The sequence below is a fragment of the Salmo salar genome, unplaced genomic scaffold (assembly GCF_905237065.1).
Source record: "Salmo salar unplaced genomic scaffold, Ssal_v3.1, whole genome shotgun sequence".
NCBI classification, from domain to species: domain Eukaryota; kingdom Metazoa; phylum Chordata; class Actinopteri; order Salmoniformes; family Salmonidae; genus Salmo; species Salmo salar.
Genome location: NW_025547587.1, coordinates 843,524 through 851,595, shown reverse-complemented (window position 1 = coordinate 851,595; position 8,072 = coordinate 843,524).

Here is an 8,072-nt window from a genome sequence, read left to right as displayed (position 1 = left end):
ACAGCCAGAAGAGGACTGGCCACCCCTCATAGCCTGGTTCCTTTCTAGGTTTCTTCCTAGGTTCTGGCCTTTCTAGGGAGTTTTTCCTATCCACCGTGCTTCTACACCTGCAATGCTTGCTGTTTGGGGTTTTAGGCTGGGTTTCTGTACAGCACTTTGTGACATCAGCTGACGTAAGATGGGCTTTATCAATCAATTTGATTGATTTGATTGATTGCATGTGACGCACAATCCAGCTACGCTCTGAAGATGCAAGTCTACATGGGCTAGGATGCAAGTCTACGTGAGCTGAGTTCTACCGCATGGGCTTTGTCCTACAGCAGGCCGGCAGCCTGGGAAAACGGGACACTATCGTTCATCACACCTTATAACTCTTCTGCGGTAAAATCTCATAACCCAACGAGTTATCTGCAGCTACCGCCACAACATATATTTTCAGTGATTTATGTTCCATTTCTGCGGTACAGTTGATAACCATGGCTATGAATGCTAAGAAACCAACCTTACTGAAACACATGTTATTCCTATCACTCTCTATTGGCCTCGGCATACTCACAGGGAGCCTCTCAGGATCCCTTGAAACTGGACCCATCTTCCTCTACTACTCTCTTCACTGCCTATGAAGATACCTTCAGAGAAAATGACTCAAGTAAAAGTGAAAGTCATCCAGTAAAAATTACTTGAGAAAAGGTCTAAAAGTATTCGGTTTTAAATATACTGAAGTATCAAAATTAAATGTAATTGATAAAATATACTTAAGTATCAAAAGTAAAAGTAGAAATCATTTCAAATTCCTTATATTAAGGAAACCAGATGACACCATGTTAAAAAAAAAAATTTATTACGGATACCGTCATAAAACTTCTCATTTATTTCTTTATTTTATACAGCTTCTGAAATATAGGCCTACAGCCCATTAACCTGTTAGGGCTAGGGGGCAGTATTGACACAGCCGGATAAAAAACGTACCCGATTTAATCTGGTTACTACTCCTGCCCAGTAACTAGAATATGCATATAATTATTGGCTTTGGATAGAAAACACCCTAAAGTTTCTAAAACTGTTTGAATGATGTCTGTGAGTATAACAGAACTCATATGGCAGGCCAAAACCTGAGAAGATTCCATGCAGGAAGTGGCCTGTCTGAGAAGTAGTGTTTCATCTTGGCTCTTTTTATTGAAGACTGAGATCTTTGCAATAACGTGACACTTCCTACGGCTCCCATAGGCTCTCAGAGCCCGGGAAAAAGCTGAACGATATCGAGGCAGGCTCTGGCTGAAACACTTTATCGCTTTTGGCAAGTGGCCGCTCAGAGTACTATGGCCTTAGGCGCGTGCCCGAGTCGACCGAATGCTTTCTTTTCTTTTGTCTGTTTACCTAAACGCAGATTCCCGGTTGGAATATTATCGCTTTTTTATGAGAAAAATTGCATAAAAATTGATTTTAAACAGCGGTTGACATGCTTCGAAGTACGGTAATGGAATATTTAGAAATCTTTTGTCACGAAATGCGCCATGCTCGTGACCCTTATTTACCATTCGGATAGTGTCTTGAACGCACGAACAACACGCCGCTGTTTGGATATAACAATGGATTATTTGGGACCAAACCAACATTTGTTATTGAAGTAGCAGTCCTGGGAGTGCATTCTGACGAAGAACACCAAAGGTAATCAAACTTTTCTTATAGTAAATTGAAGATTTTGCATTTCTAAGGTATTTGAATAACGCACCACGGCATTACACTGGCTGTTGAGTAGGTGGGACGCAAGCGTCCCACCTAGCCCATAGAGGTTAATAAAATTACCCAAAGAAACCTGCAGTTCAGCATCAATGCCACACAGCAGCAGCAGAGATTCACAGGTTGAGGCCGAGTACCAGAGGAACATCTATATTACTGCCAGTCTACATAACTGCAAGTCTACATAACTGCAAGACTACATAACTGCCAGTCTACATAACTCTACATAACTGCCAGTCTACATAACTCTACTTAACTGCCAGTCTACATAACTCTACATAACTGCCAGTCTACATAACTGCAAGACTACATAACTGCCAGTCTACATAACTCTACATAACTGCCAGTCTACATAACTGCCAGTCTACATAACTGCCGGTCTACATAACTGCAAGACTACATAACTGCCGGTCTACATAACTGCAAGACTACATAACTGCCGGTCTACATAACTGCCGGTCTACATAACTGCCAGACTACATAACTGCCAGTCTACATAACTGCCAGTCTACATAACTGTCAGTCTATATAACTGCAAGACTACATAACTGCCAGACTACATAACTGCCAGTCTACATAACTGCCAGTCTACATAACTGCCAGTCTACATAACTGCAAGACTACATAACTGACAGTCTACATAACTGACAGTCTACATAACTCTACATAACTGCCAGTCTACATAACTGCCAATCTTCATAACTGACAGTCTACATAACTGCCATTCTTTTGAACACTAATCAATTAGTGGAGGCAGCTGAGGGGGAGGAAGGCTCATAATAATGGCTGGAACGGAGCAAATGGAACGGCATCCAACTATGTGTTGGATGTATTTGATACCATTCCACCTGTTCCGCTCCAGCCATTACCACGAGTCCGTCCTCCTCAATTAAGGTGCCACCAATCTCCGGTGTAATCAATATTATACAGTTTTGTCAACTAATCAACAACGTAGTTTTATCAACAAATCAACAACGTATTTATGCAGTTTATCAACTAATCAAAAACGTAATTTTATCAACAAATCAACAACATAGTTATTCAGGAACTAAAGGGTTTAGCTTCTCTAGGGTAGGGGACATTATTTTGACGTCCGGATGAAAGGCTTGCCCGTAGTAAACTGCCTGCTACTCAGGCTCAGAAGGCATATTATTAGTAGATTTGGATTTATGTTAAAAACATCCTAAAGATTGATGCTATACTTCATTTGACGTTTCTACGAACGTAAATATAACTTTTTTCGACTTTTCGTCGTTACATTTTGCGCATGCTTTGCATTTGGAGTAGTGGACTGAACTCGCGAACAAAAAGGAGGTATTTGGACATAAATTATGGACTTTATCGAACAAAACAAACATTTATTGTGGACCTGGGATTCCTGGGAGTGCATTCTGCCGAAGATCATCAAAGGTAAGTGAATATTTATAATGCTATTTCTGACTCCAAAATGGAGGGTATCTGTATTGCTTGTTGTTGTTGTCTGAACGCTGTACTCAGATTATTGCAAAGTGTGCTTTCGCCGTAAAACTTTTTTGAAATCTGACACAGCGGTTGCATTAAGAAGTTTATCTTTAATTCTTTAAATAACAGTTTTTTATTTTATCAACGTTTATGATGAGTATTTCTGTAAATTGATGTGCTCATTCACCGGAAGTTTTGGGAGGCAAAACATTTCTGAACATTACACGCCAATGTAAAATGGGGTTTTTGGATATAAATATGAACTTTATCGAGCAAAACATACATGTGTAACATGAAGTCCTATGAGTGCCATCTGATGAAGATCATTAATGGTTAGTGCTTAATTTTAGCTGTATTTCTAGTTTTTGTGATGCCTCTCCTTGCGAAAATGGCTGTGTGTTTTTTCTTGTTTAGTCACTGTCCTAACATAATCTAATGCTAGGCTTTTGCCGTAAAGCCTTTTTGAAACCGGACACTGTGGTTAGATTAACGAGAAGTGTATCTTTAAAATGGTGTAAAATAGTAGCATGTTTGAGAAATTTGAATGATGAGATTTTTGTTGTTTTGAACTTGGCACCCTGCTATTTCACTGGCTGTTGGCAGTGTGTCCCGCATCCCACATACCCCAGAGAGGTTAGCCTGAACCATGGAAAACAGCCCCAGACCTTTATTCCTCCTCCACCAAACTTTACAGTTGGCACTATGCATTCGGGTAGGTAGCGTTCTTCTGGCATCCGCCAAGCCCAGATATGTCCGTCGCACTGCCAGATGTTGAAGCGTGATTCATCACTCCAGAGAACACATTTCCACTGCTCCAGAGTCCAATAGCGGTGAGCTTTACACCACTCCAGCCAACACTTGACATTGAGCATGGTGATCTTAGGCTTGTGTGCGGCTGCTCGGCCATGGAAACCCATTGCATGAAGATCCCGACGAACAGTTATTGTGCTGACGTTGCTTCCAGAGGCAGTTTGGAACTCGGTAGTGAGTGTTGCAACCGAGGACAGACTATTTTTACTTAGGCACTACACGCTTCAGCACTCGGCGGTCCCGTTCTGTGAGCTTGTGTGGCCTACCACTTCGGGGCTAAGTCATTGTTGCTCCTAGACATTTACACTTCACAATAACAGCACTTACAATTGACTGGGGCAGCTCAAGCAAGGTAGAAATTTGACAAACTTACTTTTTGGAAAGGTGGCATCCTATGACGGTGCCACGTTGAAGGTCACTGAGCTCATTAGTAAGGCCATTCTACTGTCAATGTTTGTCTATGGAGATTGCATGGCTGTCTGCTCAATTTTATACGCCTGTCAGCAACGGGTGTGGCTGTAATAGCCGAATCCACTAATATGAAGGGGTGTCCACATACTTTTGGATATATAGTGTATCAAGTTCTCTTCATTCATTCATTAATTCGTCCTCATTCCTCCATATTTATTAGAAAACCGTGAGTTGAAGATCAGTAGGTAGATCAAACTCGGTTGAACTAAGTGGAACGCTGTCCATGGTGCTGAAGCACTTGCTGATATCTCTGTCTCTCTCTCTCTCTCTCTCGCTCTGTCTCTTTCTCTCTCCCTGTCTCTGTCTGTCTGCCTCTCTGTCTCTCTCTCTCCCTGTCTCTGTGTCTCTGTCTCTCTCTGTCTCTCTCTCTCTCCCTGTCTCTGTCTGTCTTTCTGTCTCTCTCTCTCCCCTTCTCTCTCTCTGTCTCCCTGTCTCTGTCTCTCTTACTCTATGTCTCTGTCTCTGTGTCTCTCTGTCTCTGTCTCTCTCTTTCCCTCCCCCCCTTTCTCTGTCTCTGTATTTCTCTCCCTCTCCCTGTCTCTCGCTCTCTGTCTCTCTGTCTGTCTCGCTCTGTCGGTCTCTCTTTCCGAAACGCATATTCTTATCAAAATGGTTAGCTAATAAATGTGCACATCTCGATCTCCCTCTTATCATAGGCTAGTAGAAGTATCTAGAAAACCATTAGGTGATCACCTAGCTGACGGACAGCAACCTCCTCTCATGCACATGCGTGCTGCCAGAACTGTAGAATGCCACTTGGAATGAACTCAATCGGCGTATTACCGAGGTAAAATTGGTTTTACACTGGATATTCGGTGGATATTAGGTTAACCTGTTATGGCTAGGGGGAAGTATTTTCACGGCCGGATAAAAAAACGTACCCGATTTAATCTGATTATTACTCCTGCCCAGAAACTAGAATATGCATATAATTATTAGCTTTGGATAGAAAACACTCAAGTTTCTAAAACTGTTTGAATGGTGTCTGTGAGTATAACAGAACTCATTTGGCAGGCCAAAACCTGAGAAGATTCCATGCAGGAAGTGCCCTGTCTGACAATTTCTTGCCCTTCTTGATTATCTCTATCCAATACAGGGGATCTCTGCTGTTTCGTGACACTTCCTATGGCTCCCATGGGCTCTCAGAAGGCGGCAAAAAGCTGAATCGTGGCTTTGCAGGCTCTGGCTGAAAAAAAGTAGCGCGTTTGGATAGTGGCTGGTCACAGTACTGTGAGACTCAGGCGCGTGCACGAGGGGATCCCATGCTTTTATTTTATCTCTCTTTGTACGTATACACGCTTTCCCGGTCGGAATATTATCGCTTTTTTACGAGAAAAATGGCATAAAAATTGATTTTAAACAGCGGTTGACATGCTTCGAAGTACGGTAATGGAATATTTAGAAATCTTTTGTCACGAAATGCGCCATGCTCGTGACCCTTATTTACCATTCGGATAGTGTCTTGAACGCACGAACAACACGCCGCTGTTTGGATATAACAATGGATTATTTGGGACCAAACCAACATTTGTTATTGAAGTAGCAGTCCTGGGAGTGCATTCTGACGAAGAACACCAAAGGTAATCAAACTTTTCTTATAGTAAATCGGAGTTTGGTCAGGGCTAAACTTGGTGGGTGTCTAAATAGCTAGCCGTGATGGCTAGGCTATCTACTCAGAATATTGCAAAATGTGCTTTCACCGAAAAGCTATTTTAAAATCGGACACCTCGATTGCACAAAGGAGTTCTGTATCTATAATTCATAAAATAATTGTTATGTTTTTTGTGAACGTTTATCGTGAGTAATTTAGTAAATTCACCGGAGGTTTGCGGGGGGTATGCTAGTTCTGAACGTCACATGCTAATGTAAAAAGCTGTTTTTTGATATAAATATGAACTTGATTGAACAAAACATGCATGTATTGTATAACATAATGTCCTAGGTGTGTCATCTGATGAAGATCATCAAAGGTTAGTGTTGCATTTAGCTGTCTTCTGGGTTTTTGTGACATTATATGCTAGCTTGAAAAATGGGTGTCTGATAATTTCTGGCTTGGTACTCTGCTGACATAATCTAATGTTTTGCTTTCGCTGTAAAGCCTTTTTGAAATCGGACAGTGTGGTTAGATAAAGGAGAGTCTTGTCTTTAAAATGCTGTGAAATAGTCATATGTTTGAAAAATGGAAGTTTTTGTATTTTTGAGGAATACAAATTTGTAATTTGCGCCACGCCTATCATTGGATATTGGAGCAGGTGTTCCGGTAGCGGAACGTCTAGATGTAAGAGGTTAATCTCTATGGGCAAGGCGGGACGAATTCGTCCCACCTACGTAACAGCCACCTGAATTCAGTGGCGTGATTTTTGAATCGTTTGAAATACTATTACTTCAATTTCTCAAACATATGACTATTTTACAGCTATTTAAAGACAAGACTCTCCTTAATCTAACCACACTGTCCGATTTCAAAAAGGCTTTACAACGAAAGCAAAACATTAGATTATGTCAGGAGAGTGCCCAGCCAGAAATAATCAGACACCCATTTTTCAAGCTAGCATATAATGTCACAAAAACCCAAACCACAGCTAAATGCAGCACTAACCTTTTATGATCTTCATCAGATGACACACCTAGGACATTATGTTATACAATACATGCATGTCTGTTCAATCAAGTTCATTTTTATATCAAAAAACAGCTTTTTACATTAGCATGTGACGTTCAGAAAAGCATACCCCGCAAACTTCCGGGAATTTACTAACAGTTTGCTAAATTACTCACGATAAACGTTCACAAAAAGCATAACAATTATTTTAAGAATTATAGATACATTACTCCTCTATGCACTCGATATGTCCGATTTTAAAATAGCTTTTCGGATGAAGCACATTTTGCAATATTCTAAGTACATAGCCCAGCCATCACGGCTAGCTATTTAGACACCCGGCAAGATTAGCCTTCACCAAAATCCTATTTCCTATAAGAAAATGTTCTTACCTTTCCTGTTCTTCGTCAGAATGCACTCCCAGGACTTCTACTTCAATAACAAATGTAGGTTTGGTCCCAAATAATCCATCGTTATATCCAAATATCCTCTGTTTTGTTCGTGCGTTCTAGACACTATACGAATGGTAAATAACGGTCGTGCGCATGGCGCATGGCGTGACAAAAAATGTCTAAATATTCCATTACCATACTTCGAAGCATGTCAACCGCTGTTTAAAACCAATTTTTATGCCATTTATCTCGTAGAAAAGCGATAATATTCCGACCGGGAATCTGCAATAAGCTAAACAGCCGAATGAAATTTCTCCACGGGGCGAATCGTGCACGCGCCTCATTCAATGGTCCTCTGATCGGCCACTTGGATAAGGCGATAATCTGTTTCAGCCAGAGGCTGCCTCGTCATCGTTCAGGTTTTTCCCGGGTTCTGAGAGCCTATTGGAGCCCTGGGAATTGTCACGTTACAGCTAAGATCCTTACTCTTCAATAAACAGATGCAAGACGCACGACTCCTTGTCAGACAGGCCACTTCCTGCATGAAACCTTGTCAGGTTTTTGCCTGCCATAGGAGTTCTGTTATACTCACAGAC